The sequence below is a fragment of the Punica granatum genome, unplaced genomic scaffold (genome assembly GCF_007655135.1).
Source record: "Punica granatum isolate Tunisia-2019 unplaced genomic scaffold, ASM765513v2 Contig00480, whole genome shotgun sequence".
Taxonomy (NCBI): Eukaryota; Viridiplantae; Streptophyta; class Magnoliopsida; order Myrtales; family Lythraceae; genus Punica; species Punica granatum.
In genome coordinates, this window is record NW_022204369.1 from 65883 (window position 1) to 90151 (window position 24269).

Genomic DNA, 24269 nt, shown 5'->3' on the forward strand with positions numbered 1-24269 from the left:
TTTGGGCACGTGCTCACTCGCAAAAGGCGTGAGGTTCGTTGTGAAATGCACTCGATACTTTTTTCTTTCGTTTCTGCGCTCATTTTTGCATTTTTTTTCATTAGCTCTACGGAGGAACAAAGTGAATTCGAGCGCAAAGGTTGACGGGTGCGATCATACCAGCACTAATGCACCGGATCCCATCAGAACTCCGAAGTTAAGCGTGCTTGGGCGAGAGTAGTACTAGGATGGGTGACCTCCTGGGAAGTCCTCGTGTTGCACCCTCCTTTTAATTTTTTTTGCTGCTCGGGAAACTGTCCGACGTTGGACGGGAATCCCATCGTTACGGTTAATGTTTTGGGCACGTGTATGCACTCGATACTTTTTTCTTTCGTTTCTGCGCTCATTTTTGCATTTTTTTTTCATTAGCTCTACGGAGGAACAAAGTGAATTCGAGCGCAAAGGTTGACGGGTGCGATCATACCAGCACTAATGCACCGGATCCCATCAGAACTCCGAAGTTAAGCGTGCTTGGGCGAGAGTAGTACTAGGATGGGTGACCTCCTGGGAAGTCCTCGTGTTGCACCCCTCCTTTTTAATTTTTTTTTGCTGCTCGGGAAACTGTCCGACGTTGGACGGGAATCCCATCGTTACGGTTAATGTTTTGGGCACGTGCTCACTCGCAAAAGGCGTAAGGTTCGTTGTGAAATGCACTCGATACTTTTTTCTTTCGTTTCTGCGCTCATTTTTGCATTTTTTTTCATTAGCTCTACGGAGGAACAAAGTGAATTCGAGCGCAAAGGTTGACGGGTGCGATCATACCAGCACTAATGCACCGGATCCCATCAGAACTCCGAAGTTAAGCGTGCTTGGGCGCGAGAGTAGTACTAGGATGGGTGACCTCCTGGGAAGTCCTCGTGTTGCACCCCTCCTTTTTAATTTTTTTTTGCTGCTCGGGAAACTGTCCGACGTTGGACGGGAATCCATCGTTACGGTTAATGTTTTGGGCACGTGCTATGCACTCGATACTTTTTTCTTTCGTTTCTGCGATCATTTTTGCATTTTTTTTCATTAGCTCTACGGAGGAACAAAGTGAATTCGAGCGCAAAGGTTGACGGGTGCGATCATACCAGCACTAATGCACCGGATCCCATCAGAACTCCGAAGTAAGCGTGCTTGCTTGGGCGAGAGTAGTACTAGGATGGGTGACCTCCTGGGAAGTCCTCGTGTTGCACCCCTCCTTTTTAATTTTTTGCTGCTCGGGAAACTGTCCGACGTTGGACGGGAATCCCATCGTTACGGTTAATGTTTTGGGCACGTGCTCACTCGCAAAAGGCGTAAGGTTCGTTGTGAAATGCACTCGATACTTTTTCTTTCGTTTCTGCGCTCATTTTTGCATTTTTTTTCATTAGCTTACGGAGGAACAAAGTGAATTCGAGCGCAAAGGTTGACGGGTGCGATCATACCAGCACTAATGCACCGGATCCCATCAGAACTCCGAAGTTAAGCGTGCTGGGCGAGGAGAGAGTAGTACTAGGATGGGTGACCTCCTGGGAAGTCCTCGTGTTGCACCCCTCCTTTTTAATTTTTTTTTGCTGCTCGGGAAACTGTCCGACGTTGGACGGGAATCCCATCGTTACGGTTAATGTTTTGGGCACGTGCTATGCACTCGATACTTTTTTTCTTTCGTTTCTGCGCTCATTTTTGCATTTTTTTTCATTAGCTCTACGGAGGAACAAAGAATTCGAGCGCAAAGGTTGACGGGTGCGATCATACCAGCACTAATGCACCGGATCCCATCAGAACTCCGAAGTTAAGCGTGCTTGGGCGAGAGAGTAGTACTAGGATGGGTGACCTCCTGGGAAGTCCTCGTGTTGCACCCCTCCTTTTTAATTTTTTTTTTGCTGCTCGGGAAACTGTCCGACGTTGGACGGGAATCCCATCGTTACGGTTAATGTTTTGGGCACGTGCTCACTCGCAAAAGGCGTAAGGTTCGTTGTGAAATGCACTCGAGACTTTTTTTCTTTCGTTTCTGCGCTCATTTTTGCATTTTTTTTTTCATTAGCTCTACGGAGGAACAAAGTGAATTCGAGCGCAAAGGTTGACGGGTGCGATCATACCAGCACTAATGCACCGGATCCCATCAGAACTCCGAAGTTAAGCGTGCTTGGGCGAGAGTAGTACTAGGATGGGTGACCTCCTGGAAAGTCCTCGTGTTGCACCCCTCCTTTTTAATTTTTTTTTGCTGCTCGGGAAACTGTCCGACGTTGGACGGGAATCCGATCGTTACGGTTAATGTTTTGGGCACGTGCTATGCACTCGATACTTTTTTTTCTTTCGTTCTGCGCTCATATTTTGCATTTTTTTTCATTAGCTTACGGAGGGAACAAAGTGAATTCGAGCACAAAGGTTGACGGGTGCGATCATACCAGCACTAATGCACCGGATCCCATCAGAACTCCGAAGTTAAGCGTGCTGGGGAGGAGAGTAGTACTAGGATGGGTGACCTCCTGGGAAGTCCTCGTGTTGCACCCCTCCTTTTTAATTTTTTTTTGCTGCTCGGGAAACTGTCCGACGTTGGACGGGAATCCCATCGTTACGGTTAATGTTTTGGCACGTGCTCACTCGCAAAAGGCGTAAGGTTCGTTGTGAAATGCACTCGATACTTTTTTCTTTCGTTTCTGCGCTCATTTTTGCATTTTTTTTTCATTAGCTCTACGGAGGAACAAAGTGAATTCGAGCGCAAAGGTTGACGGGTGCGATCATACCAGCACTAATGCACCGGATCCCATCAGAACTCCGAAGTTAAGCGTGCTTGGGCGAGAGTAGTATAGGATGGGTGACCTCCTGGGAAGTCCTCGTGTTGCACCCCTCCTTTTTAATTTTTTTTTGCTGCTCGGGAAACTGTCCGACGTTGGACGGGAATCCAGTGAATTCGAGCGCAAAGGTTGACGGGTGCGATCATACCAGCACTAATGCACCGGATCCCATCAGAACTCCGAAGTTAAGCGTGCTTGGGCGAGAGTAGTACTAGGATGGGTGACCTCCTGGGAAGTCCTCGTGTTGCACCCCTTTTTAATTTTTTTTTGCTGCTCGGGAAACTGTCCGACGTTGGACGGGAATCCCATCGTTACGGTTAATGTTTTGGGCACGTGCTATGCACTCGATACTTTTTTCTTTCGTTTCTTTTCTGCGATCATTTTTGCATTTTTTTTTCATTAGCTCTACGGAGGAACAAAGTGAATTCGAGCGCAAAGGTTGACGGGTGCGATCATACCAGCACTAATGCACCGGATCCCATCAGAACTCCGAAGTTAAGCGTGCTTGGGCGAGAGTAGTACTAGGATGGGTGACCTCCTGGGAAGTCCTCGTGTTGCACCCCTCTTTTTAATTTTTTTTTGCTGCTCGGGAAACTGTCCGACGTTGGACGGGAATCCGATCGTTACGGTTAATGTTTTGGGCACGTGCTATGCACTCGATACTTTTTTTCTTTCGTTTCTGCGATCATTTTTGCATTTTTTTTTCATTAGCTCTAACGGAGGAACAAAGTGAATTCGAGCGCAAAGGTTGACGGGTGCGATCATACCAGCACTAATGCACGGATCCCATCAGAACTCCGAAGTTAGCGTGCTTGGGCGAGAGTAGTACTAGGATGGGTGACCTCCTGGGAAGTCCTCGTGTGTTGCACCCCTCCTTTTTAATTTTTTTTTGCTGCTCGGGAAACTGTCCGACGTTGGACGGGAATCCCATCGTTACGGTTAATGTTTGGGCACGTGCTCATCGCAAAAGGCGTAAGGTTCGTTGTGAAATGCACTCGATACTTTTTTCTTTCGTTTCTGCGCTCATTTTGCATTTTTTTTTCATTAGCTCTACGGAGGAACAAAGTGAATTCGAGCGCAAAGGTTGACGGGTGCGATCATACCAGCACTAATGCACCGGATCCCATCAGAACTCCGAAGTTAAGCGTGCTGGGCGAGAGAGAGTAGTACTAGGGGTGACCTCCTGGGAAGTCCTCGTGTTGCACCCCTCCTTTTTAATTTTTTTTGCTGCTCGGGAAACTGTCCGACGTTGGACGGGAATCCCATCGTTACGGTTAATGTTTTGGCACGTGCTCACTCGCAAAAGGCGTAAGGTTCGTTGTGAAATGCACTCGATACTTTTTTCTTTCGTTTCTGCGCTCATTTTGCATTTTTTTTCATTAGCTCTACGGAGGAACAAAGTGAATTCGAGCGCAAAGGTTGACGGGTGCGATCATACCAGCACTAATGCACCGGATCCCATCAGAACTCCGAAGTTAAGCGTGCTTGGGCGAGAGTAGTACTAGGATGGGTGACCTCCTGGGAAGTCCTCGTGTTGCACCCCTCCTTTTTAATTTTTTTTTTGCTGCTCGGGAAAATGTCCGACGTTGGACGGGAATCCGATCGTTACGGTTAATGTTTTGGGCACGTGCTATGCACTCGATACTTTTTTTCTTTCGTTTCTGCGATATTTTGCATTTTTTTTTTTTTTTCATTAGCTCTACGGAGGAACAAAGTGAATTCGAGCACAAAGGTTGACGGGTGCGATCATACCAGCACTAATGCACCGGATCCCATCAGAACTCCGAAGTTAAGCGTGCTTGGGCGAGAGTAGTACTAGGATGGGTGACCTCCTGGGAAGTCCTCGTGTTGCACCCCTCCTTTTTAATTTTTTTTTGCTGCTCGGGAAACTGTCCGACGTTGGACGGGAATCCCATCGTTACGGTTAATGTTTTGGGCACGTGCTCACTCGCAAAAGGCGTAGGTTCGTTGTGAAATGCACTCGATACTTTCTTTCTTTCGTTTCTGCGCTCATTTTGCATTTTTTTTCATTAGCTCTACGGAGGAACAAAGTGAATTCGAGCGCAAAGGTTGACGGGGTGCGATCATACCAGCACTAATGCACCGGATCCCATCAGAACTCCGAAGTTAAGCGTGCTTGGGCGAGAGTAGTACTAGGATGGGTGACCTCCTGGGAAGTCCTCGTGTTGCACTCCTTTTTAATTTTTTTTTTGCTGCTCGGGAAACTGTCCGACGTTGGACGGGAATCCCATCGTTACGGTTAATGTTTGTTTGGGCACGTGCTATGCACTCGATACTTTTTTTTCTTTCGTTTCTGCGATCATTTTTGCATTTTTTTTCATTAGCTCTACGGAGGAACAAAGAGTGAATTCGAGCGCAAAGGTTGACTGGTGCGATCATACCAGCACTAATGCACCGGATCCCATCAGAATCCGAAGTTAAGCGTGCTTGGGCGAGAGAGTAGTACTAGGATGGGTGACCTCCTGGGAAGTCCTCGTGTTGCACCCTCCTCTTTTAATTTTTTTTTGCTGCTCGGGAAACTGTCCGACGTTGGACGGGAATCCCATCGTTACGGTTAATGTTTTGGGCACGTGCTCACTCGCAAAAGGCGTAAGGTTCGTTGTGAAATGCACTCGATACTTTTTTCTTTCGTTTCTGCGCTCATTTTTGCATTTTTTTTTCATTAGCTCTACGGAGGAACAAAGTGAATTCGAGCGCAAAGGTTGACGGGTGCGATCATACCAGCACTAATGCACCGGATCCCATCAGAACTCCGAAGTTAAGCGTGCTTGGGCGAGAGTAGTACTAGGATGGGTGACCTCCTGGGAAGTCCTCGTGTTGCACCCCTCCTTTTTAATTTTTTTTTGCTGCTCGGGAAACTGTCCGACGTTGGACGGGAATCCCATCGTTACGGTTAATGTTTTGGGCACGTGCTCACTCGCAAAAGGCGTGAGGTTCGTTGTGAAATGCACTTTCTTTCTGCGCTCATTTTTGCATTTTTTTTTTCATTAGCTCTACGGAGGAACAAAGTGAATTCGAGCGCAAAGGTTGACGGTGCGATCATACCAGCACTAATGCACCGGATCCCATCAGAACTCCGAAGTTAAGCGTGCTTGGGCGAGAGTAGTACTAGGATGGGTGACCTCCTGGGAAGTCCTCGTGTTGCACCCCTCTTTTTTAATTTTTTTTTGCTGCTCGGAAACTGTCCGACGTTGGACGGGAATCCCATCGTTACGGTTAATGTTTTGGGCACGTGCTATGCACTCGATACTTTTTTTCTTTCGTTTCTGCGCTCATTTTTTTGCATTTTTTTTTCATTAGCTCTACGGAGGAACAAAGTGAATTCGAGCACAAAGGTTGACGGGTGCGATCATACCAGCACTAATGCACCGGATCCCATCAGAACTCCGAAGTTAAGCGTGCTTGGGCGAGAGTAGTACTAGGATGGGTGACCTCCTGGGAAGTCCTCGTGTTGCACACCCCTCCTTTTTAATTTTTTTTTGCTGCTCGGGAACTGTCCGACGTTGGACGGGAATCCCATCGTTACGGTTAATGTTTTGGGCACGTGCTATGCACTCGATACTTTTTTTCTTTTTTTCTTTCGTTTCTGCGATCATTTTTGCATTTTTTTTTCATTAGCTCTACGGAGGAACAAAGTGAATTCGAGCGCAAAGGTTGACGGGTGCGATCATACCAGCACTAATGCACCGGATCCCATCAGAACTCCGAAGTTAAGCGTGCTTGGGCGAGAGTAGTACTAGGATGGGTGACCTCCTGGGAAGTCCTCGTGTTGCAACCCCTCCCTTTTTAATTTTTTTTTGCTGCTCGGGAAACTGTCCGACGTTGGACGGGAATCCCATCGTTACGGTTAATGTTTTGGGCACGTGCTCACTCGCAAAGGCGTAGGTTCGTTGTGAAATGCACTCGATACTTTTTTTCTTTCGTTTCTCTGCGCTCATTTTTGCATTTTTTTTTCATTAGCTCTACGGAGGAACAAAGTGAATTCGAGCGCAAAGGTTGACGGGTGCGATCATACCAGCACTAATGCACCGGATCCCATCAGAACTCCGAAGTTAAGCGTGCTTGGGCGAGAGTAGTACTAGGATGGGTGACCTCCTGGGAAGTCCTCGTGTTGCACCCCTCCTTTTTAATTTTTTTTTGCTGCTCGGGAAACTGTCCGACGTTGGACGGGAATCCCATCGTTACGGTTAATGTTTTGGGCACGTGCTCACTCGCAAAGGCGTAAGGTTCGTGTGAAATGCACTCGATACTTTTTTTCTTTCGTTTCTTTTCTGCGCTCATTTTTGCATTTTTTTTTCATTAGCTCTACGGAGGAACAAAGTGAATTCGAGCGCAAAGGTTGACGGGTGCGATCATACCAGCACTAATGCCGGATCCCATCAGAACTCCGAAGTTAAGCGTGCTTGGGCGAGAGTAGTACTAGGATGGGTGACCTCCTGGGAAGTCCTCGTGTTGCACACCCCTCCTTTTTAATTTTTTTTTGCTGCTCGGGAAACTGTCCGACGTTGGACGGGAATCCCATCGTTACGGTTAATGTTTTGGGCACGTGCTCACTCGCAAAAGGCGTGAGGTTCGTTGTGAAATGCACTCGATACTTTTTTTCTTTCGTTTCTGCGCTCATTTTTGCATTTTTTTTTCATTAGCTCTACGGAGGAACAAAGTGAATTCGAGCGCAAAGGTTGACGGGTGCGATCATACCAGCACTAATGCACCGGATCCCATCAGAACTCCGAAGTTAAGCGTGCTTGGGCGAGAGTAGTACTAGGATGGGTGACCTCCTGGGAAGTCCTCGTGTTGCACCCCCTCCTTTTAATTTTTTTTTTTGCTCGGGAAACTGTCCGACGTTGGACGGGAATCCCATCGTTACGGTTAATGTTTTGGGCACGTGCTATGCACTCGATACTTTTTTTCTTTCGTTTCTGCGATCATTTTTGCATTTTTTTTTTTTTCATTAGCTCTACGGAGGAACAAAGTGAATTCGAGCGCAAAGGTTGACGGGTGCGATCATACCAGCACTAATGCACCGGATCCCATCAGAACTCCGAAGTTAAGCGTGCTTGGGCGAGAGTAGTACTAGGATGGGTGACCTCCTGGGAAGTCCTCGTGTTGCACCCCTCCTTTTTAATTTTTTTTTGCTGCTCGGGAAACTGTCCGACGTTGGACGGGAATCCCATCGTTACGGTTAATGTTTTGGGCACGTGCTCACTCGCAAAAGGCGTAAGGTTCGTTGTGAAATGCACTCGATACTTTTTTTCTTTCGTTCTGCGCTCATTTTTGCATTTTTTTTTCATTAGCTCTACGGAGGAACAAAGTGAATTCGAGCGCAAAGGTTGACGGGTGCGATCATACCAGCACTAATGCACCGGATCCCATCAGAACTCCGAAGTTAAGCGTGCTTGGGCGAGAGTAGTACTAGGATGGGTGACCTCCTGGGAAGTCCTCGTGTTGCACCCCCCTTTTTAATTTTTTTTTGCTGCTCGGGAAACTGTCCGACGTTGGACGGGAATCCCATCGTTACGGTTAATGTTTTGGGCACGTGCTAGCACTTCGATACTTTTTTTTTCTTTCGTTTCTGCGATCATTTTTGCATTTTTTTTTCATTAGCTCTACGGAGGAACAAAGTGAATTCGAGCGCAAAGGTTGACGGGTGCGATCATACCAGCACTAATGCACCGGATCCCATCAGAACTCCGAAGTTAAGCGTGCTTGGGCGAGAGTAGTACTAGGATGGGTGACCTCCTGGGAAGTCCTCGTGTTGCACCCCTCCTTTTTAATTTTTTTTTGCTGCTCGGGAAACTGTCCGACGTTGGACGGGAATCCCATCGTTACGGTTAATGTTTGGGCACGTGCTCACTCGCAAAAGGCGTAGGTTCGTTGTGAAATGCACTCGATACTTTTTTCTTTCGTTTCTGCGCTCATTTTTGCATTTTTTTTTCATTAGCTCTACGGAGGAACAAAGTGAATTCGAGCGCAAAGGTTGACGGGTGCGATCATACCAGCACTAATGCACCGGATCCCATCAGAACTCCGAAGTTAAGCGTGCTTGGGCGAGAGTAGTACTAGGATGGGTGACCTCCTGGGAAGTCCTCGTGTTGCACCCCTCCTTTTTAATTTTTTTTTGCTGCTCGGGAAACTGTCCGACGTTGGACGGGAATCCCATCGTTACGGTTAATGTTTTGGGCACGTGCTCACTCGCAAAAGGCGTAAGGTTCGTTGTGAAATGCACTCGATACTTTTTTTCTTTCGTTTCTGCGCTCATTTTTGCATTTTTTTTTCATTAGCTCTACGGAGGAACAAAGTGAATTCGAGCGCAAAGGTTGACGGGTGCGATCATACCAGCACTAATGCACCGGATCCCATCAGAACTCCGAAGTTAAGCGTGCTTGGGCGAGAGTAGTACTAGGATGGGTGACCTCCTGGGAAGTCCTCGTGTTGCACCCCTCCTTTTTAATTTTTTTTTGCTGCTCGGGAAACTGTCCGACGTTGGACGGGAATCCCATCGTTACGGTTAATGTTTTGGGCACGTGCTATGCACTCGATACTTTTTTTCTTTCGTTTCTGCGATCATTTTTGCATTTTTTTTTCATTAGCTCTACGGAGGAACAAAGTGAATTCGAGCGCAAAGGTTGACGGGTGCGATCATACCAGCACTAATGCACCGGATCCCATCAGAACTCCGAAGTTAAGCGTGCTTGGGCGAGAGTAGTACTAGGATGGGTGACCTCCTGGGAAGTCCTCGTGTTGCACCCCTCCTTTTTAATTTTTTTTTGCTGCTCGGGAAACTGTCCGACGTTGGACGGGAATCCCATCGTTACGGTTAATGTTTTTGGGCACGTGCTCACTCGCAAAAGGCGTAAGGTTCGTTGTGAAATGCACTCGATACTTTTTTCTTTCGTTTCTGCGCTCATTTTTGCATTTTTTTTTCATTAGCTCTACGGAGGAACAAAGTGAATTCGAGCGCAAAGGTTGACGGGTGCGATCATACCAGCACTAATGCACCGGATCCCATCAGAACTCCGAAGTTAAGCGTGCTTGGGCGAGAGTAGTACTAGGATGGGTGACCTCCTGGGAAGTCCTCGTGTTGCACCCCTCCTTTTTAATTTTTTTTTGCTGCTCGGGAAACTGTCCGACGTTGGACGGGAATCCCATCGTTACGGTTAATGTTTTGGGCACGTGCTCACTCGCAAAAGGCGTAAGGTTCGTTGTGAAATGCACTCGATACTTTTTTTCTTTCGTTTCTGCGCTCATTTTTGCATTTTTTTTTCATTAGCTCTACGGAGGAACAAAGTGAATTCGAGCGCAAAGGTTGACGGGTGCGATCATACCAGCACTAATGCACCGGATCCCATCAGAACTCCGAAGTTAAGCGTGCTTGGGCGAGAGTAGTACTAGGATGGGTGACCTCCTGGGAAGTCCTCGTGTTGCACCCCTCCTTTTTAATTTTTTTTTGCTGCTCGGGAAACTGTCCGACGTTGGACGGGAATCCGATCGTTACGGTTAATGTTTTGGGCACGTGCTATGCACTCGATACTTTTTTTCTTTCGTTTCTGCGATCATTTTTGCATTTTTTTTTCATTAGCTCTACGGAGGAACAAAGTGAATTCGAGCGCAAAGGTTGACGGGTGCGATCATACCAGCACTAATGCACCGGATCCCATCAGAACTCCGAAGTTAAGCGTGCTTGGGCGAGAGTAGTACTAGGATGGGTGACCTCCTGGGAAGTCCTCGTGTTGCACCCCTCCTTTTTAATTTTTTTTTGCTGCTCGGGAAACTGTCCGACGTTGGACGGGAATCCCATCGTTACGGTTAATGTTTTGGGCACGTGCTCACTCGCAAAAGGCGTAAGGTTCGTTGTGAAATGCACTCGATACTTTTTTCTTTCGTTTCTGCGCTCATTTTTGCATTTTTTTTTCATTAGCTCTACGGAGGAACAAAGTGAATTCGAGCGCAAAGGTTGACGGGTGCGATCATACCAGCACTAATGCACCGGATCCCATCAGAACTCCGAAGTTAAGCGTGCTTGGGCGAGAGTAGTACTAGGATGGGTGACCTCCTGGGAAGTCCTCGTGTTGCACCCCTCCTTTTTAATTTTTTTTGCTGCTCGGGAAACTGTCCGACGTTGGACGGGAATCCGATCGTTACGGTTAATGTTTTGGGCACGTGCTATGCACTCGATACTTTTTTTCTTTCGTTTCTGCGATTATTTTTGCATTTTTTTTTCATTAGCTCTACGGAGGAACAAAGTGAATTCGAGCACAAAGGTTGACGGGTGCGATCATACCAGCACTAATGCACCGGATCCCATCAGAACTCCGAAGTTAAGCGTGCTTGGGCGAGAGTAGTACTAGGATGGGTGACCTCCTGGGAAGTCCTCGTGTTGCACCCCTCCTTTTTAATTTTTTTTTGCTGCTCGGGAAACTGTCCGACGTTGGACGGGAATCCGATCGTTACGGTTAATGTTTTGGGCACGTGCTATGCACTCGATACTTTTTTTCTTTCGTTTCTGCGCTCATTTTTGCATTTTTTTTTCATTAGCTCTACGGAGGAACAAAGTGAATTCGAGCGCAAAGGTTGACGGTGCGATCATACCAGCACTAATGCACCGGATCCCATCAGAACTCCGAAGTTAAGCGTGCTTGGGCGAGAGTAGTACTAGGATGGGTGACCTCCTGGGAAGTCCTCGTGTTGCACCCCTCCTTTTTAATTTTTTTTTGCTGCTCGGGAAACTGTCCGACGTTGGACGGGAATCCCATCGTTACGGTTAATGTTTTGGGCACGTGCTCACTCGCAAAAGGCGTGAGGTTCGTTGTGAAATGCACTCGATACTTTTTTTCTTTCGTTTCTGCGCTCATTTTTGCATTTTTTTTTCATTAGCTCTACGGAGGAACAAAGTGAATTCGAGCGCAAAGGTTGACGGGTGCGATCATACCAGCACTAATGCACCGGATCCCATCAGAACTCCGAAGTTAAGCGTGCTTGGGCGAGAGTAGTACTAGGATGGGTGACCTCCTGGGAAGTCCTCGTGTTGCACCCCTCCTTTTTAATTTTTTTTTGCTGCTCGGGAAACTGTCCGACGTTGGACGGGAATCCCATCGTTACGGTTAATGTTTTGGGCACGTGCTCACTCGCAAAAGGCGTAAGGTTCGTTGTGAATGCACTCGATACTTTTTTTCTTTCGTTTCTGCGCTCATTTTTGCATTTTTTTTTCATTAGCTCTACGGAGGAACAAAGTGAATTCGAGCGCAAAGGTTGACGGGTGCGATCATACCAGCACTAATGCACCGGATCCCATCAGAACTCCGAAGTTAAGCGTGCTTGGGCGAGAGTAGTACTAGGATGGGTGACCTCCTGGGAAGTCCTCGTGTTGCACCCCTCCTTTTTAATTTTTTTTTTGCTGCTCGGGAAACTGTCCGACGTTGGACGGGAATCCCATCGTTACGGTTAATGTTTTGGGCACGTGCTCACTCGCAAAAGGCGTAAGGTTCGTTGTGAAATGCACTCGATACTTTTTTTCTTTCGTTTCTGCGCTCATTTTTGCATTTTTTTTTTCATTAGCTCTACGGAGGAACAAAGTGAAATCGAGCGCAAAGGTTGACGGGTGCGATCATACCAGCACTAATGCACCGGATCCCATCAGAACTCCGAAGTTAAGCGTGCTTGGGCGAGAGTAGTACTAGGATGGGTGACCTCCTGGGAAGTCCTCGTGTTGCACCCCTCCTTTTTAATTTTTTTTTGCTGCTCGGGAAACTGTCCGACGTTGGACGGGAATCCCATCGTTACGGTTAATGTTTTGGGCACGTGCTCACTCGCAAAAGGCGTAAGGTTCGTTGTGAAATGCACTCGATACTTTTTTTCTTTCGTTTCTGCGCTCATTTTTGCATTTTTTTTTTTCATTAGCTCTACGGAGGAACAAAGTGAATTCGAGCGCAAAGGTTGACGGGTGCGATCATACCAGCACTAATGCACCGGATCCCATCAGAACTCCGAAGTTAAGCGTGCTTGGGCGAGAGTAGTACTAGGATGGGTGACCTCCTGGGAAGTCCTCGTGTTGCACCCCTCCTTTTTAATTTTTTTTTGCTGCTCGGGAAACTGTCCGACGTTGGACGGGAATCCCATCGTTACGGTTAATGTTTTGGGCACGTGCTCACTCGCAAAAGGCGTAAGGTTCGTTGTGAAATGCACTCGATACTTTTTTTCTTTCGTTTCTGCGCTCATTTTTGCATTTTTTTTTCATTAGCTCTACGGAGGAACAAAGTGAATTCGAGCGCAAAGGTTGACGGGTGCGATCATACCAGCACTAATGCACCGGATCCCATCAGAACTCCGAAGTTAAGCGTGCTTGGGCGAGAGTAGTACTAGGATGGGTGACCTCCTGGGAAGTCCTCGTGTTGCACCCCTCCTTTTTAATTTTTTTTTGCTGCTCGGGAAACTGTCCGACGTTGGACGGGAATCCCATCGTTACGGTTAATGTTTTGGGCACGTGCTATGCACTCGATACTTTTTTTCTTTCGTTTCTGCGATTTTTGCATTTTTTTTTCATTAGCTCTACGGAGGAACAAAGTGAATTCGAGCGCAAAGGTTGACGGGTGCGATCATACCAGCACTAATGCACCGGATCCCATCAGAACTCCGAAGTTAAGCGTGCTTGGGCGAGAGTAGTACTAGGATGGGTGACCTCCTGGGAAGTCCTCGTGTTGCACCCCTCCTTTTTAATTTTTTTTTGCTGCTCGGGAAACTGTCCGACGTTGGACGGGAATCCCATCGTTACGGTTAATGTTTTGGGCACGTGCTCACTCGCAAAAGGCGTAAGGTTCGTTGTGAAATGCACTCGATACTTTTTTTCTTTCGTTTCTGCGCTCATTTTTGCATTTTTTTTTCATTAGCTCTACGGAGGAACAAAGTGAATTCGAGCGCAAAGGTTGACGGGTGCGATCATACCAGCACTAATGCACCGGATCCCATCAGAACTCCGAAGTTAAGCGTGCTTGGGCGAGAGTAGTACTAGGATGGGTGACCTCCTGGGAAGTCCTCGTGTTGCACCCCTCCTTTTTAATTTTTTTTTGCTGCTCGGGAAACTGTCCGACGTTGGACGGGAATCCCATCGTTACGGTTAATGTTTTGGGCACGTGCTCACTCGCAAAAGGCGTAAGGTTCGTTGTGAAATGCACTCGATACTTTTTTCTTTCGTTTCTGCGCTCATTTTTGCATTTTTTTTTCATTAGCTCTACGGAGGAACAAAGTGAATTCGAGCGCAAAGGTTGACGGGTGCGATCATACCAGCACTAATGCACCGGATCCCATCAGAACTCCGAAGTTAAGCGTGCTTGGGCGAGAGTAGTACTAGGATGGGTGACCTCCTGGGAAGTCCTCGTGTTGCACCCCTCCTTTTTAATTTTTTTTTTTGCTGCTCGGGAAACTGTCCGACGTTGGACGGGAATCCGATCGTTACGGTTAATGTTTTGGGCACGTGCTATGCACTCGATACTTTTTTTCTTTCGTTTCTGCGATTATTTTTGCATTTTTTTTTCATTAGCTCTACGGAGGAACAAAGTGAATTCGAGCGCAAAGGTTGACGGGTGCGATCATACCAGCACTAATGCACCGGATCCCATCAGAACTCCGAAGTTAAGCGTGCTTGGGCGAGAGTAGTACTAGGATGGGTGACCTCCTGGGAAGTCCTCGTGTTGCACCCCTCCTTTTTAATTTTTTTTTGCTGCTCGGGAAACTGTCCGACGTTGGACGGGAATCCGATCGTTACGGTTAATGTTTTGGGCACGTGCTATGCACTCGATACTTTTTTTCTTTCGTTTCTGCGATCATTTTTGCATTTTTTTTTCATTAGCTCTACGGAGGAACAAAGTGAATTCGAGCGCAAAGGTTGACGGGTGCGATCATACCAGCACTAATGCACCGGATCCCATCAGAACTCCGAAGTTAAGCGTGCTTGGGCGAGAGTAGTACTAGGATGGGTGACCTCCTGGGAAGTCCTCGTGTTGCACCCCTCCTTTTTAATTTTTTTTGCTGCTCGGGAAACTGTCCGACGTTGGACGGGAATCCCATCGTTACGGTTAATGTTTTGGGCACGTGCTCACTCGCAAAGGCGTAAGGTTCGTTGTGAAATGCACTCGATACTTTTTTTCTTTCGTTTCTGCGCTCATTTTTGCATTTTTTTTTCATTAGCTCTACGGAGGAACAAAGTGAATTCGAGCGCAAAGGTTGACGGGTGCGATCATACCAGCACTAATGCACCGGATCCCATCAGAACTCCGAAGTTAAGCGTGCTTGGGCGAGAGTAGTACTAGGATGGGTGACCTCCTGGGAAGTCCTCGTGTTGCACCCCTCCTTTTTAATTTTTTTTTTGCTGCTCGGGAAACTGTCCGACGTTGGACGGGAATCCCATCGTTACGGTTAATGTTTTGGGCACGTGCTCACTCGCAAAAGGCGTAAGGTTCGTTGTGAAATGCACTCGATACTTTTTTCTTCGTTTCTTTCTGCGCTCATTTTTGCATTTTTTTTTTCATTAGCTCTACGGAGGAACAAAGTGAATTCGAGCGCAAAGGTTGACGGGTGCGATCATACCAGCACTAATGCACCGGATCCCATCAGAACTCCGAAGTTAAGCGTGCTTGGGCGAGAGTAGTACTAGGATGGGTGACCTCCTGGGAAGTCCTCGTGTTGCACCCCTCCTTTTTAATTTTTTTTTGCTGCTCGGGAAACTGTCCGACGTTGGACGGGAATCCGATCGTTACGGTTAATGTTTTGGGCACGTGCTATGCACTCGATACTTTTTTTCTTTCGTTTCTGCGATCATTTTTGCATTTTTTTTTCATTAGCTCTACGGAGGAACAAAGTGAATTCGAGCGCAAAGGTTGACGGGTGCGATCATACCAGCACTAATGCACCGGATCCCATCAGAACTCCGAAGTTAAGCGTGCTTGGGCGAGAGTAGTACTAGGATGGGTGACCTCCTGGGAAGTCCTCGTGTTGCACCCCTCCTTTTTAATTTTTTTTTGCTGCTCGGGAAACTGTCCGACGTTGGACGGGAATCCGATCGTTACGGTTAATGTTTTGGGCACGTGCTCACTCGCAAAAGGCGTAGGTTCGTTGTGAAATGCACTCGATACTTTTTTTCTTTCGTTTCTGCGCTCATTTTTGCATTTTTTTTTCATTAGCTCTACGGAGGAACAAAGTGAATTCGAGCGCAAAGGTTGACTGGTGCGATCATACCAGCACTAATGCACCGGATCCCATCAGAACTCCGAAGTTAAGCGTGCTTGGGCGAGAGTAGTACTAGGATGGGTGACCTCCTGGGAAGTCCTCGTGTTGCAACCCTCCTTTTTAATTTTTTTTTGCTGCTCGGGAAACTGTCCGACGTTGGACGGGAATCCCATCGTTACGGTTAATGTTTTGGGCACGTGCTCACTCGCAAAAGGCGATACTTTCTTTCTTTCGTTTCTGCGCTCATTTTTGCATTTTTTTTTCATTAGCTCTACGGAGGAACAAAGTGAATTCGAGCGCAAAGGTTGACTGGTGCGATCATACCAGCACTAATGCACCGGATCCCATCAGAACTCCGAAGTTAAGCGTGCTTGGGCGAGAGTAGTACTAGGATGGGTGACCTCCTGGGAAGTCCTCGTGTTGCACCCCTCCTTTTTAATTTTTTTTTGCTGCTCGGGAAACTGTCCGACGTTGGACGGGAATCCATCGTTACGGTTAATGTTTTGGGCACGTGCTATGCAAAAGATGGTTCGATACTTTTTCTTTCGTTTCTGCGATTTTTTTGCATTTTTTTTTCATTAGCTCTACGGAGGAACAAAGTGAATTCGAGCGCAAAGGTTGACGGGTGCGATCATACCAGCACTAATGCACCGGATCCCATCAGAACTCCGAAGTTAAGCGTGCTTGGGCGAGTAGTACTAGGATGGGTGACCTCCTGGGAAGTCCTCGTGTTGCACCCCTCCTTTTTAATTTTTTTTTGCTGCTCGGGAAACTGTCCGACGTTGGACGGGAATCCGATCGTTACGGTTAATGTTTTGGGCACGTGCTATGCACTCGATACTTTTTTTCTTTCGTTTCTGCGATCATTTTTGCATTTTTTTTTCATTAGCTCTACGGAGGAACAAAGTGAATTCGAGCGCAAAGGTTGACGGTGCGATCATACCAGCACTAATGCACCGGATCCCATCAGAACTCCGAAGTTAAGCGTGCTTGGGCGAGAGTAGTACTAGGATGGGTGACCTCCTGGGAAGTCCTCGTGTTGCACCCCTCCTTTTTAATTTTTTTTTTGCTGCTCGGGAAACTGTCCGACGTTGGACGGGAATCCGATCGTTACGGTTAATGTTTTGGGCACGTGCTCACTCGCAAAAGGCGTAAGGTTCGTTGTGAAATGCACTCGATACTTTTTTTCTTTCGTTTCTGCGCTCATTTTTGCATTTTTTTTTCATTAGCTCTACGGAGGAACAAAGTGAATTCGAGCGCAAAGGTTGACGGGTGCGATCATACCAGCACTAATGCACCGGATCCCATCAGAACTCCGAAGTTAAGCGTGCTTGGGCGAGAGTAGTACTAGGATGGGTGACCTCCTGGGAAGTCCTCGTGTTGCACCCCTCCTTTTTAATTTTTTTTTGCTGCTCGGGAAACTGTCCGACGTTGGACGGGAATCCCATCGTTACGGTTAATGTTTTGGGCACGTGCTATGCACTCGATACTTTTTTTCTTTCGTTTCTGCGATCATTTTTGCATTTTTTTTTCATTAGCTCTACGGAGGAACAAAGTGAATTCGAGCGCAAAGGTTGACGGGTGCGATCATACCAGCACTAATGCACCGGATCCCATCAGAACTCCGAAGTTAAGCGTGCTTGGGCGAGAGTAGTACTAGGATGGGTGACCTCCTGGGAAGTCCTCGTGTTGCACCCCTCCTTTTTAATTTTTTTTTGCTGCTCGGGAAACTGTCCGACGTTGGACGGGAATCCGATCGTTACGGTTAATGTTTTGGGCACGTGCTATGCACTCGATACTTTTTTTCTTTCGTTTCTGCGCTCATTTTTGCATTTTTTTTTCATTAGCTCTACGGAGGAACAAAGTGAATTCGAGCGCAAAGGTTGACGGGTGCGATCATACCAGCACTAATGCACCGGATCCCATCAGAACTCCGAAGTTAAGCGTGCTTGGGCGAGAGTAGTACTAGGATGGGTGACCTCCTGGGAAGTCCTCGTGTTGCACCCCTCCTTTTTAATTTTTTTTTGCTGCTCGGGAAACTGTCCGACGTTGGACGGGAATCCCATCGTTACGGTTAATGTTTTGGGCACGTGCTATGCACTCGATACTTTTTTTCTTTCGTTTCTGCGATCATTTTTGCATTTTTTTTTCATTAGCTCTACGGAGGAACAAAGTGAATTCGAGCGCAAAGGTTGACGGGTGCGATCATACCAGCACTAATGCACCGGATCCCATCAGAACTCCGAAGTTAAGCGTGCTTGGGCGAGAGTAGTACTAGGATGGGTGACCTCCTGGGAAGTCCTCGTGTTGCACCCCTCCTTTTTAATTTTTTTTTGCTGCTCGGGAAACTGTCCGACGTTGGACGGGAATCCGATCGTTACGGTTAATGTTTTGGGCACGTGCTCACTCGCAAAAGGCGTAGTTCGTGTGAAATGCACTCGATACTTTTTTTCTTTCGTTTCTGCGCTCATTTTTGCATTTTTTTTTCATTAGCTCTACGGAGGAACAAAGTGAATTCGAGCGCAAAGGTTGACGGGTGCGATCATACCAGCACTAATGCACCGGATCCCATCAGAACTCCGAAGTTAAGCGTGCTTGGGCGAGAGTAGTACTAGGATGGGTGACCTCCTGGGAAGTCCTCGTGTTGCACCCCTCCTTTTTAATTTTTTTTTGCTGCTCGGGAAACTGTCCGACGTTGGACGGGAATCCGATCGTTACGGTTAATGTTTTGGGCACGTGCTATGCACTCGATACTTTTTTTCTTTCGTTTCTGCGATCATTTTTGCATTTTTTTTTCATTAGCTCTACGGAGGAACAAAGTGAATTCGAGCGCAAAGGTTGACGTGCGATCATACCAGCACTAATGCACCGGATCCCATCAGAACTCCGAAGTTAAGCGTGCTTGGGCGAGAGTAGTACTAGGATGGGTGACCTCCTGGGAAGTCCTCGTGTTGCACCCCTCCTTTTTAATTTTTTTTGCTGCTCGGGAAACTGTCCGACGTTGGACGGGAATCCGATCGTTACGGTTAATGTTTTGGGCACGTGCTCACTCGCAAAAGGCGTAAAGTTCGTGTGAAATGCACTCGATACTTTTTTTCTTTCGTTTCTGCGCTCATTTTTGCATTTTTTTTTTCATTAGCTCTACGGAGGAAGCAAAGGACAAAGTGAATTCGAGCGCAAAGGTTGACGGGTGCGATCATACCAGCACTAATGCACCGGATCCCATCAGAACTCCGAAGTTAAGCGTGCTTGGGCGAGAGTAGTACTAGGATGGGTGACCTCCTGGGAAGTCCTCGTGTTGCACCCCTCCTTTTTAATTTTTTTTTGCTGCTCGGGAAACTGTCCGACGTTGGACGGGAATCCCATCGTTACGGTTAATGTTTTGGGCACGTGCTATGCACTCGATACTTTTTTTCTTTCGTTTCTGCGATCATTTTTGCATTTTTTTTTCATTAGCTCTACGGAGGAACAAAGTGAATTCGAGCGCAAAGGTTGACGGGTGCGATCATACCAGCACTAATGCACCGGATCCCATCAGAACTCCGAAGTTAAGCGTGCTTGGGCGAGAGTAGTACTAGGATGGGTGACCTCCTGGGAAGTCCTCGTGTTGCACCCCTCCTTTTAATTTTTTTTTGCTGCTCGGGAAACTGTCCGACGTTGGACGGGAATCCGATCGTTACGGTTAATGTTTTGGGCACGTGCTATGCACTCGATACTTTTTTTCTTTCGTTTCTGCGATTATTTTTGCATTTTTTTTTCATTAGCTCTACGGAGGAACAAAGTGAATTCGAGCCCAAAGGTTGACGGGTGCGATCATACCAGCACTAATGCACCGGATCCCATCAGAACTCCGAAGTTAAGCGTGCTTGGGCGAGAGTAGTACTAGGATGGGTGACCTCCTGGGAAGTCCTCGTGTTGCACCCCTCCTTTTTTTTTAATTTTTTTTTGCTGCTCGGGAAACTGTCCGACGTTGGACGGGAATCCGATCGTTACGGTTAATGTTTTGGGCACGTGCTATGCACTCGATACTTTTTTTCTTTCGTTTCTGCGATCATTTTTGCATTTTTTTTTCATTAGCTCTACGGAGGAACAAAGTGAATTCGAGCGCAAAGGTTGACGGGTGCGATCATACCAGCACTAATGCACCGGATCCCATCAGAACTCCGAAGTTAAGCGTGCTTGGGCGAGAGTAGTACTAGGATGGGTGACCTCCTGGGAAGTCCTCGTGTTGCACCCCTCCTTTTTAATTTTTTTTTGCTGCTCGGGAAACTGTCCGACGTTGGACGGGAATCCCATCGTTACGGTTAATGTTTTGGGCACGTGCTATGCACTCGATACTTTTTTTCTTTCGTTTCTGCGATCATTTTTGCATTTTTTTTTCATTAGCTCTACGGAGGAACAAAGTGAATTCGAGCGCAAAGGTTGACGGGTGCGATCATACCAGCACTAATGCACCGGATCCCATCAGAACTCCGAAGTTAAGCGTGCTTGGGCGAGAGTAGTACTAGGATGGGTGACCTCCTGGGAAGTCCTCGTGTTGCACCCCTCCTTTTTAATTTTTTTTTGCTGCTCGGGAAACTGTCCGACGTTGGACGGGAATCCGATCGTTACGGTTAATGTTTTGGGCACGTGCTATGCACTCGATACTTTTTTTCTTTCGTTTCTGCGATCATTTTTGCATTTTTTTTTCATTAGCTCTACGGAGGAACAAAGTGAATTCGAGCGCAAAGGTTGACGGTGCGATCATACCAGCACTAATGCACCGGATCCCATCAGAACTCCGAAGTTAAGCGTGCTTGGGCGAGAGTAGTACTAGGATGGGTGACCTCCTGGGAAGTCCTCGTGTTGCACCCCTCCTTTTTAATTTTTTTTTGCTGCTCGGGAAACTGTCCGACGTTGGACGGGAATCCGATCGTTACGGTTAATGTTTTGGGCACGTGCTATGCACTCGATACTTTTTTTCTTTCGTTTCTGCGCTCATTTTTGCATTTTTTTTTCATTAGCTCTACGGAGGAACAAAGTGAATTCGAGCGCAAAGGTTGACGGGTGCGATCATACCAGCACTAATGCACCGGATCCCATCAGAACTCCGAAGTTAAGCGTGCTTGGGCGAGAGTAGTACTAGGATGGGTGACCTCCTGGGAAGTCCTCGTGTTGCACCCCTCCTTTTTAATTTTTTTTTTGCTGCTCGGGAAACTGTCCGACGTTGGACGGGAATCCCATCGTTACGGTTAATGTTTGGGCACGTGCTCACTCGCAAAAGGCGTAAGTTCGTTGTGAAATGCACTCGATACTTTTTTTCTTTCGTTTCTGCGCTCATTTTTGCATTTTTTTTTCATTAGCTCTACGGAGGAACAAAGTGAATTCGAGCGCAAAGGTTGACGGGTGCGATCATACCAGCACTAATGCACCGGATCCCATCAGAACTCCGAAGTTAAGCGTGCTTGGGCGAGAGTAGTACTAGGATGGGTGACCTCCTGGGAAGTCCTCGTGTTGCACCCCTCCTTTTTAATTTTTTTTTTGCTGCTCGGGAAACTGTCCGACGTTGGACGGGAATCCGATCGTTACGGTTAATGTTTTGGGCACGTGCTATGCACTCGATACTTTTTTTCTTTCGTTTCTGCGATCATTTTTGCATTTTTTTTTCATTAGCTCTACGGAGGAACAAAGTGAATTCGAGCGCAAAGGTTGACGGGTGCGATCATACCAGCACTAATGCACCGGATCCCATCAGAACTCCGAAGTTAAGCGTGCTTGGGCGAGAGTAGTACTAGGATGGGTGACCTCCTGGGAAGTCCTCGTGTTGCACCCCTCCTTTTTAATTTTTTTTTGCTGCTCGGGAAACTGTCCGACGTTGGACGGGAATCCGATCGTTACGGTTAATGTTTTTGGGCACGTGCTATGCACTCGATACTTTTTTTCTTTCGTTTCTGCGATCATTTTTGCATTTTTTTTTCATTAGCTCTACGGAGGAACAAAGTGAATTCGAGCGCAAAGGTTGACGGGTGCGATCATACCAGCACTAATGCACCGGATCCCATCAGAACTCCGAAGTTAAGCGTGCTTGGGCGAGAGTAGTACTAGGATGGGTGACCTCCTGGGAAGTCCTCGTGTTGCACCCCTCCTTTTTAATTTTTTTTTGCTGCTCGGGAAACTGTCCGACGTTGGACGGGAATCCCATCGTTACGGTTAATGTTTTGGGCACGTGCTATGCACTCGATACTTTTTTCTTTCGTTTCTGCGCTCATTTTTGCATTTTTTTTTTCATTAGCTCTACGGAGGAACAAAGTGAATTCGAGCGCAAAGGTTGACGGGTGCGATCATACCAGCACTAATGCACCGGATCCCATCAGAACTCCGAAGTTAAGCGTGCTTGGGCGAGAGTAGTACTAGGATGGGTGACCTCCTGGGAAGTCCTCGTGTTGCACCCCTCCTTTTTAATTTTTTTTTGCTGCTCGGGAAACTGTCCGACGTTGGACGGGAATCCCATCGTTACGGTTAATGTTTTGGGCACGTGCTCACTCGCAAAAGGCGTAGGTTCGTTGTGAAATGCACTCGATACTTTTTTTCTTTCGTTTCTGCGCTCATTTTTGCATTTTTTTTTCATTAGCTCTACGGAGGAACAAAGTGAATTCGAGCGCAAAGGTTGACGGGTGCGATCATACCAGCACTAATGCACCGGATCCCATCAGAACTCCGAAGTTAAGCGTGCTTGGGCGAGAGTAGTACTAGGATGGGTGACCTCCTGGGAAGTCCTCGTGTTGCACCCCTCCTTTTTAATTTTTTTTTTGCTGCTCGGGAAACTGTCCGACGTTGGACGGGAATCCCATCGTTACGGTTAATGTTTTGGGCACGTGCTATGCACTCGATACTTTTTTTCTTTCGTTTCTGCGATCATTTTTGCATTTTTTTTTCATTAGCTCTACGGAGGAACAAGTGAATTCGAGCGCAAAGGTTGACGGGTGCGATCATACCAGCACTAATGCACTAATGGCACCCCCATCAGAACTCCGAAGTTAAGCGTGCTTGGGCGAGAGTAGTACTAGGATGGGTGACCTCCTGGGAAGTCCTCGTGTTGCACCCCTCCTTTTTAATTTTTTTTGCTGCTCGGGAAACTGTCCGACGTTGGACGGGAATCCGATCGTTACGGTTAATGTTTTGGGCACGTGCTATGCACTCGATACTTTTTTTCTTTCGTTTCTGCGATCATTTTTGCATTTTTTTTTCATTAGCTCTACGGAGGAACAAAGTGAATTCGAGCGCAAAGGTTGACTGGTGCGATCATACCAGCACTAATGCACCGGATCCCATCAGAACTCCGAAGTTAAGCGTGCTTGGGCGAGAGTAGTACTAGGATGGGTGACCTCCTGGGAAGTCCTCGTGTTGCACCCCTCCTTTTTAATTTTTTTTTGCTGCTCGGGAAACTGTCCGACGTTGGACGGGAATCCCATCGTTACGGTTAATGTTTTGGGCACGTGCTCACTCGCAAAAGGCGTAAAGTTCGTTGTGAAATGCACTCGATACTTTTTTTCTTTCGTTTCTGCGCTCATTTTTGCATTTTTTTTTCATTAGCTCTACGGAGGAACAAAGTGAATTCGAGCGCAAAGGTTGACGGGTGCGATCATACCAGCACTAATGCACCGGATCCCATCAGAACTCCGAAGTTAAGCGTGCTTGGGCGAGAGTAGTACTAGATGGGTGACCTCCTGGGAAGTCCTCGTGTTGCACCCCTCCTTTTTAATTTTTTTTGCTGCTCGGGAAACTGTCCGACGTTGGACGGGAATCCGATCGTTACGGTTAATGTTTTGGGCACGTGCTATGCACTCGATACTTTTTTTCTTTCGTTTCTGCGATCATTTTTGCATTTTTTTTTCATTAGCTCTACGGAGGAACAAGTGAATTCGAGCGCAAAGGTTGACGGGTGCGATCATACCAGCACTAATGCACCGGATCCCATCAGAACTCCGAAGTTAAGCGTGCTTGGGCGAGAGTAGTACTAGGATGGGTGACCTCCTGGGAAGTCCTCGTGTTGCACCCCTCCTTTTTAATTTTTTTTGCTGCTCGGGAAACTGTCCGACGTTGGACGGGAATCCGATCGTTACGGTTAATGTTTTGGGCACGTGCTATGCACTCGTACTTTTTTTCTTTCGTTTCTGCGATCATTTTGCATTTTTTTTCATTAGCTCTACGGAGGAACAAAGTGAATTCGAGCACAAGGTTGACTGGTGCGAT

At 47.1% G+C, this 24269-nt stretch overlaps 75 non-coding genes across 75 annotated transcripts; all 75 read left to right on the top strand.

The window, feature by feature from the left end:
• The first annotated feature begins 145 nt into the window (after window positions 1–145).
• Window positions 146–264, top strand: LOC116190623. The gene has a single exon (XR_004152830.1). It is a non-coding gene; the product is annotated as a 5S ribosomal RNA (ribosomal RNA).
• A 185-nt stretch (window positions 265–449) lies between these two features.
• On the top strand, window positions 450–568 carry LOC116190564. The gene has a single exon (XR_004152765.1). It is a non-coding gene; the product is annotated as a 5S ribosomal RNA (ribosomal RNA).
• A 219-nt stretch (window positions 569–787) lies between these two features.
• On the top strand, window positions 788–908 carry LOC116190657. Its single transcript, XR_004152863.1, has one exon. It is a non-coding gene; the product is annotated as a 5S ribosomal RNA (ribosomal RNA).
• Window positions 909–1095: 187 nt separating this feature from the next.
• Window positions 1096–1217, top strand: LOC116190713. The gene has a single exon (XR_004152916.1). It is a non-coding gene; the product is annotated as a 5S ribosomal RNA (ribosomal RNA).
• A 214-nt stretch (window positions 1218–1431) lies between these two features.
• On the top strand, window positions 1432–1554 carry LOC116190712. The gene has a single exon (XR_004152914.1). It is a non-coding gene; the product is annotated as a 5S ribosomal RNA (ribosomal RNA).
• A 187-nt stretch (window positions 1555–1741) lies between these two features.
• Window positions 1742–1862, top strand: LOC116190674. The gene has a single exon (XR_004152880.1). It is a non-coding gene; the product is annotated as a 5S ribosomal RNA (ribosomal RNA).
• A 223-nt stretch (window positions 1863–2085) lies between these two features.
• On the top strand, window positions 2086–2204 carry LOC116190642. The gene has a single exon (XR_004152849.1). It is a non-coding gene; the product is annotated as a 5S ribosomal RNA (ribosomal RNA).
• A 190-nt stretch (window positions 2205–2394) lies between these two features.
• On the top strand, window positions 2395–2514 carry LOC116190701. The gene has a single exon (XR_004152903.1). It is a non-coding gene; the product is annotated as a 5S ribosomal RNA (ribosomal RNA).
• Window positions 2515–2733: 219 nt separating this feature from the next.
• On the top strand, window positions 2734–2851 carry LOC116190690. The gene has a single exon (XR_004152895.1). It is a non-coding gene; the product is annotated as a 5S ribosomal RNA (ribosomal RNA).
• Window positions 2852–2932: 81 nt separating this feature from the next.
• LOC116190565 lies at window positions 2933–3051 on the top strand. The gene has a single exon (XR_004152766.1). It is a non-coding gene; the product is annotated as a 5S ribosomal RNA (ribosomal RNA).
• A 191-nt stretch (window positions 3052–3242) lies between these two features.
• On the top strand, window positions 3243–3361 carry LOC116190566. Its single transcript, XR_004152767.1, has one exon. It is a non-coding gene; the product is annotated as a 5S ribosomal RNA (ribosomal RNA).
• Window positions 3362–3551: 190 nt separating this feature from the next.
• Window positions 3552–3670, top strand: LOC116190718. Its single transcript, XR_004152920.1, has one exon. It is a non-coding gene; the product is annotated as a 5S ribosomal RNA (ribosomal RNA).
• Window positions 3671–3887: 217 nt separating this feature from the next.
• On the top strand, window positions 3888–4006 carry LOC116190726. The gene has a single exon (XR_004152926.1). It is a non-coding gene; the product is annotated as a 5S ribosomal RNA (ribosomal RNA).
• A 216-nt stretch (window positions 4007–4222) lies between these two features.
• Window positions 4223–4341, top strand: LOC116190567. Its single transcript, XR_004152768.1, has one exon. It is a non-coding gene; the product is annotated as a 5S ribosomal RNA (ribosomal RNA).
• Window positions 4342–4536: 195 nt separating this feature from the next.
• Window positions 4537–4655, top strand: LOC116190568. Its single transcript, XR_004152770.1, has one exon. It is a non-coding gene; the product is annotated as a 5S ribosomal RNA (ribosomal RNA).
• A 219-nt stretch (window positions 4656–4874) lies between these two features.
• LOC116190624 lies at window positions 4875–4993 on the top strand. Its single transcript, XR_004152831.1, has one exon. It is a non-coding gene; the product is annotated as a 5S ribosomal RNA (ribosomal RNA).
• Window positions 4994–5186: 193 nt separating this feature from the next.
• LOC116190714 lies at window positions 5187–5306 on the top strand. The gene has a single exon (XR_004152917.1). It is a non-coding gene; the product is annotated as a 5S ribosomal RNA (ribosomal RNA).
• Window positions 5307–5526: 220 nt separating this feature from the next.
• Window positions 5527–5645, top strand: LOC116190570. Its single transcript, XR_004152771.1, has one exon. It is a non-coding gene; the product is annotated as a 5S ribosomal RNA (ribosomal RNA).
• A 205-nt stretch (window positions 5646–5850) lies between these two features.
• LOC116190637 lies at window positions 5851–5969 on the top strand. The gene has a single exon (XR_004152844.1). It is a non-coding gene; the product is annotated as a 5S ribosomal RNA (ribosomal RNA).
• A 191-nt stretch (window positions 5970–6160) lies between these two features.
• Window positions 6161–6279, top strand: LOC116190629. Its single transcript, XR_004152836.1, has one exon. It is a non-coding gene; the product is annotated as a 5S ribosomal RNA (ribosomal RNA).
• A 199-nt stretch (window positions 6280–6478) lies between these two features.
• On the top strand, window positions 6479–6597 carry LOC116190631. Its single transcript, XR_004152838.1, has one exon. It is a non-coding gene; the product is annotated as a 5S ribosomal RNA (ribosomal RNA).
• Window positions 6598–6820: 223 nt separating this feature from the next.
• Window positions 6821–6939, top strand: LOC116190571. Its single transcript, XR_004152772.1, has one exon. It is a non-coding gene; the product is annotated as a 5S ribosomal RNA (ribosomal RNA).
• A 224-nt stretch (window positions 6940–7163) lies between these two features.
• Window positions 7164–7280, top strand: LOC116190696. The gene has a single exon (XR_004152901.1). It is a non-coding gene; the product is annotated as a 5S ribosomal RNA (ribosomal RNA).
• Window positions 7281–7503: 223 nt separating this feature from the next.
• Window positions 7504–7622, top strand: LOC116190572. The gene has a single exon (XR_004152773.1). It is a non-coding gene; the product is annotated as a 5S ribosomal RNA (ribosomal RNA).
• A 193-nt stretch (window positions 7623–7815) lies between these two features.
• On the top strand, window positions 7816–7934 carry LOC116190574. The gene has a single exon (XR_004152776.1). It is a non-coding gene; the product is annotated as a 5S ribosomal RNA (ribosomal RNA).
• A 220-nt stretch (window positions 7935–8154) lies between these two features.
• Window positions 8155–8273, top strand: LOC116190575. Its single transcript, XR_004152777.1, has one exon. It is a non-coding gene; the product is annotated as a 5S ribosomal RNA (ribosomal RNA).
• A 191-nt stretch (window positions 8274–8464) lies between these two features.
• LOC116190576 lies at window positions 8465–8583 on the top strand. Its single transcript, XR_004152778.1, has one exon. It is a non-coding gene; the product is annotated as a 5S ribosomal RNA (ribosomal RNA).
• Window positions 8584–8801: 218 nt separating this feature from the next.
• On the top strand, window positions 8802–8920 carry LOC116190577. The gene has a single exon (XR_004152779.1). It is a non-coding gene; the product is annotated as a 5S ribosomal RNA (ribosomal RNA).
• A 221-nt stretch (window positions 8921–9141) lies between these two features.
• LOC116190578 lies at window positions 9142–9260 on the top strand. Its single transcript, XR_004152780.1, has one exon. It is a non-coding gene; the product is annotated as a 5S ribosomal RNA (ribosomal RNA).
• Window positions 9261–9450: 190 nt separating this feature from the next.
• On the top strand, window positions 9451–9569 carry LOC116190579. The gene has a single exon (XR_004152782.1). It is a non-coding gene; the product is annotated as a 5S ribosomal RNA (ribosomal RNA).
• A 221-nt stretch (window positions 9570–9790) lies between these two features.
• Window positions 9791–9909, top strand: LOC116190580. Its single transcript, XR_004152783.1, has one exon. It is a non-coding gene; the product is annotated as a 5S ribosomal RNA (ribosomal RNA).
• A 221-nt stretch (window positions 9910–10130) lies between these two features.
• LOC116190581 lies at window positions 10131–10249 on the top strand. The gene has a single exon (XR_004152784.1). It is a non-coding gene; the product is annotated as a 5S ribosomal RNA (ribosomal RNA).
• A 190-nt stretch (window positions 10250–10439) lies between these two features.
• LOC116190582 lies at window positions 10440–10558 on the top strand. The gene has a single exon (XR_004152785.1). It is a non-coding gene; the product is annotated as a 5S ribosomal RNA (ribosomal RNA).
• A 220-nt stretch (window positions 10559–10778) lies between these two features.
• Window positions 10779–10897, top strand: LOC116190583. Its single transcript, XR_004152786.1, has one exon. It is a non-coding gene; the product is annotated as a 5S ribosomal RNA (ribosomal RNA).
• A 189-nt stretch (window positions 10898–11086) lies between these two features.
• LOC116190585 lies at window positions 11087–11205 on the top strand. Its single transcript, XR_004152789.1, has one exon. It is a non-coding gene; the product is annotated as a 5S ribosomal RNA (ribosomal RNA).
• A 189-nt stretch (window positions 11206–11394) lies between these two features.
• LOC116190638 lies at window positions 11395–11513 on the top strand. The gene has a single exon (XR_004152845.1). It is a non-coding gene; the product is annotated as a 5S ribosomal RNA (ribosomal RNA).
• A 221-nt stretch (window positions 11514–11734) lies between these two features.
• Window positions 11735–11853, top strand: LOC116190586. Its single transcript, XR_004152790.1, has one exon. It is a non-coding gene; the product is annotated as a 5S ribosomal RNA (ribosomal RNA).
• A 220-nt stretch (window positions 11854–12073) lies between these two features.
• On the top strand, window positions 12074–12192 carry LOC116190587. The gene has a single exon (XR_004152791.1). It is a non-coding gene; the product is annotated as a 5S ribosomal RNA (ribosomal RNA).
• Window positions 12193–12415: 223 nt separating this feature from the next.
• LOC116190588 lies at window positions 12416–12534 on the top strand. Its single transcript, XR_004152792.1, has one exon. It is a non-coding gene; the product is annotated as a 5S ribosomal RNA (ribosomal RNA).
• Window positions 12535–12757: 223 nt separating this feature from the next.
• LOC116190589 lies at window positions 12758–12876 on the top strand. Its single transcript, XR_004152794.1, has one exon. It is a non-coding gene; the product is annotated as a 5S ribosomal RNA (ribosomal RNA).
• Window positions 12877–13097: 221 nt separating this feature from the next.
• Window positions 13098–13216, top strand: LOC116190591. The gene has a single exon (XR_004152796.1). It is a non-coding gene; the product is annotated as a 5S ribosomal RNA (ribosomal RNA).
• Window positions 13217–13403: 187 nt separating this feature from the next.
• LOC116190592 lies at window positions 13404–13522 on the top strand. The gene has a single exon (XR_004152797.1). It is a non-coding gene; the product is annotated as a 5S ribosomal RNA (ribosomal RNA).
• A 221-nt stretch (window positions 13523–13743) lies between these two features.
• On the top strand, window positions 13744–13862 carry LOC116190593. Its single transcript, XR_004152798.1, has one exon. It is a non-coding gene; the product is annotated as a 5S ribosomal RNA (ribosomal RNA).
• A 220-nt stretch (window positions 13863–14082) lies between these two features.
• On the top strand, window positions 14083–14201 carry LOC116190594. The gene has a single exon (XR_004152800.1). It is a non-coding gene; the product is annotated as a 5S ribosomal RNA (ribosomal RNA).
• Window positions 14202–14393: 192 nt separating this feature from the next.
• LOC116190595 lies at window positions 14394–14512 on the top strand. The gene has a single exon (XR_004152801.1). It is a non-coding gene; the product is annotated as a 5S ribosomal RNA (ribosomal RNA).
• A 190-nt stretch (window positions 14513–14702) lies between these two features.
• LOC116190597 lies at window positions 14703–14821 on the top strand. Its single transcript, XR_004152803.1, has one exon. It is a non-coding gene; the product is annotated as a 5S ribosomal RNA (ribosomal RNA).
• A 219-nt stretch (window positions 14822–15040) lies between these two features.
• LOC116190598 lies at window positions 15041–15159 on the top strand. Its single transcript, XR_004152804.1, has one exon. It is a non-coding gene; the product is annotated as a 5S ribosomal RNA (ribosomal RNA).
• Window positions 15160–15384: 225 nt separating this feature from the next.
• LOC116190599 lies at window positions 15385–15503 on the top strand. Its single transcript, XR_004152806.1, has one exon. It is a non-coding gene; the product is annotated as a 5S ribosomal RNA (ribosomal RNA).
• A 190-nt stretch (window positions 15504–15693) lies between these two features.
• On the top strand, window positions 15694–15812 carry LOC116190600. The gene has a single exon (XR_004152807.1). It is a non-coding gene; the product is annotated as a 5S ribosomal RNA (ribosomal RNA).
• A 220-nt stretch (window positions 15813–16032) lies between these two features.
• LOC116190647 lies at window positions 16033–16151 on the top strand. Its single transcript, XR_004152854.1, has one exon. It is a non-coding gene; the product is annotated as a 5S ribosomal RNA (ribosomal RNA).
• A 196-nt stretch (window positions 16152–16347) lies between these two features.
• Window positions 16348–16466, top strand: LOC116190627. Its single transcript, XR_004152834.1, has one exon. It is a non-coding gene; the product is annotated as a 5S ribosomal RNA (ribosomal RNA).
• A 194-nt stretch (window positions 16467–16660) lies between these two features.
• Window positions 16661–16777, top strand: LOC116190676. Its single transcript, XR_004152882.1, has one exon. It is a non-coding gene; the product is annotated as a 5S ribosomal RNA (ribosomal RNA).
• Window positions 16778–16966: 189 nt separating this feature from the next.
• LOC116190639 lies at window positions 16967–17085 on the top strand. Its single transcript, XR_004152846.1, has one exon. It is a non-coding gene; the product is annotated as a 5S ribosomal RNA (ribosomal RNA).
• Window positions 17086–17307: 222 nt separating this feature from the next.
• LOC116190601 lies at window positions 17308–17426 on the top strand. Its single transcript, XR_004152808.1, has one exon. It is a non-coding gene; the product is annotated as a 5S ribosomal RNA (ribosomal RNA).
• A 190-nt stretch (window positions 17427–17616) lies between these two features.
• Window positions 17617–17735, top strand: LOC116190602. Its single transcript, XR_004152809.1, has one exon. It is a non-coding gene; the product is annotated as a 5S ribosomal RNA (ribosomal RNA).
• A 190-nt stretch (window positions 17736–17925) lies between these two features.
• LOC116190603 lies at window positions 17926–18044 on the top strand. Its single transcript, XR_004152810.1, has one exon. It is a non-coding gene; the product is annotated as a 5S ribosomal RNA (ribosomal RNA).
• A 190-nt stretch (window positions 18045–18234) lies between these two features.
• LOC116190604 lies at window positions 18235–18353 on the top strand. Its single transcript, XR_004152812.1, has one exon. It is a non-coding gene; the product is annotated as a 5S ribosomal RNA (ribosomal RNA).
• Window positions 18354–18571: 218 nt separating this feature from the next.
• LOC116190605 lies at window positions 18572–18690 on the top strand. Its single transcript, XR_004152813.1, has one exon. It is a non-coding gene; the product is annotated as a 5S ribosomal RNA (ribosomal RNA).
• Window positions 18691–18878: 188 nt separating this feature from the next.
• On the top strand, window positions 18879–18997 carry LOC116190654. Its single transcript, XR_004152860.1, has one exon. It is a non-coding gene; the product is annotated as a 5S ribosomal RNA (ribosomal RNA).
• Window positions 18998–19225: 228 nt separating this feature from the next.
• Window positions 19226–19344, top strand: LOC116190606. Its single transcript, XR_004152814.1, has one exon. It is a non-coding gene; the product is annotated as a 5S ribosomal RNA (ribosomal RNA).
• A 190-nt stretch (window positions 19345–19534) lies between these two features.
• LOC116190608 lies at window positions 19535–19653 on the top strand. Its single transcript, XR_004152816.1, has one exon. It is a non-coding gene; the product is annotated as a 5S ribosomal RNA (ribosomal RNA).
• Window positions 19654–19842: 189 nt separating this feature from the next.
• LOC116190609 lies at window positions 19843–19961 on the top strand. Its single transcript, XR_004152817.1, has one exon. It is a non-coding gene; the product is annotated as a 5S ribosomal RNA (ribosomal RNA).
• A 194-nt stretch (window positions 19962–20155) lies between these two features.
• Window positions 20156–20274, top strand: LOC116190611. The gene has a single exon (XR_004152818.1). It is a non-coding gene; the product is annotated as a 5S ribosomal RNA (ribosomal RNA).
• A 190-nt stretch (window positions 20275–20464) lies between these two features.
• LOC116190612 lies at window positions 20465–20583 on the top strand. Its single transcript, XR_004152819.1, has one exon. It is a non-coding gene; the product is annotated as a 5S ribosomal RNA (ribosomal RNA).
• Window positions 20584–20772: 189 nt separating this feature from the next.
• LOC116190640 lies at window positions 20773–20891 on the top strand. The gene has a single exon (XR_004152847.1). It is a non-coding gene; the product is annotated as a 5S ribosomal RNA (ribosomal RNA).
• A 190-nt stretch (window positions 20892–21081) lies between these two features.
• On the top strand, window positions 21082–21200 carry LOC116190613. Its single transcript, XR_004152820.1, has one exon. It is a non-coding gene; the product is annotated as a 5S ribosomal RNA (ribosomal RNA).
• Window positions 21201–21420: 220 nt separating this feature from the next.
• On the top strand, window positions 21421–21539 carry LOC116190614. Its single transcript, XR_004152821.1, has one exon. It is a non-coding gene; the product is annotated as a 5S ribosomal RNA (ribosomal RNA).
• Window positions 21540–21730: 191 nt separating this feature from the next.
• LOC116190615 lies at window positions 21731–21849 on the top strand. The gene has a single exon (XR_004152822.1). It is a non-coding gene; the product is annotated as a 5S ribosomal RNA (ribosomal RNA).
• A 191-nt stretch (window positions 21850–22040) lies between these two features.
• Window positions 22041–22159, top strand: LOC116190616. Its single transcript, XR_004152823.1, has one exon. It is a non-coding gene; the product is annotated as a 5S ribosomal RNA (ribosomal RNA).
• Window positions 22160–22349: 190 nt separating this feature from the next.
• LOC116190617 lies at window positions 22350–22468 on the top strand. The gene has a single exon (XR_004152824.1). It is a non-coding gene; the product is annotated as a 5S ribosomal RNA (ribosomal RNA).
• A 220-nt stretch (window positions 22469–22688) lies between these two features.
• Window positions 22689–22807, top strand: LOC116190618. Its single transcript, XR_004152825.1, has one exon. It is a non-coding gene; the product is annotated as a 5S ribosomal RNA (ribosomal RNA).
• Window positions 22808–22997: 190 nt separating this feature from the next.
• Window positions 22998–23121, top strand: LOC116190722. Its single transcript, XR_004152921.1, has one exon. It is a non-coding gene; the product is annotated as a 5S ribosomal RNA (ribosomal RNA).
• A 189-nt stretch (window positions 23122–23310) lies between these two features.
• LOC116190628 lies at window positions 23311–23429 on the top strand. Its single transcript, XR_004152835.1, has one exon. It is a non-coding gene; the product is annotated as a 5S ribosomal RNA (ribosomal RNA).
• Window positions 23430–23650: 221 nt separating this feature from the next.
• On the top strand, window positions 23651–23768 carry LOC116190650. Its single transcript, XR_004152857.1, has one exon. It is a non-coding gene; the product is annotated as a 5S ribosomal RNA (ribosomal RNA).
• A 188-nt stretch (window positions 23769–23956) lies between these two features.
• LOC116190620 lies at window positions 23957–24075 on the top strand. The gene has a single exon (XR_004152827.1). It is a non-coding gene; the product is annotated as a 5S ribosomal RNA (ribosomal RNA).
• The last annotated feature ends 194 nt before the right edge of the window (window positions 24076–24269 follow it).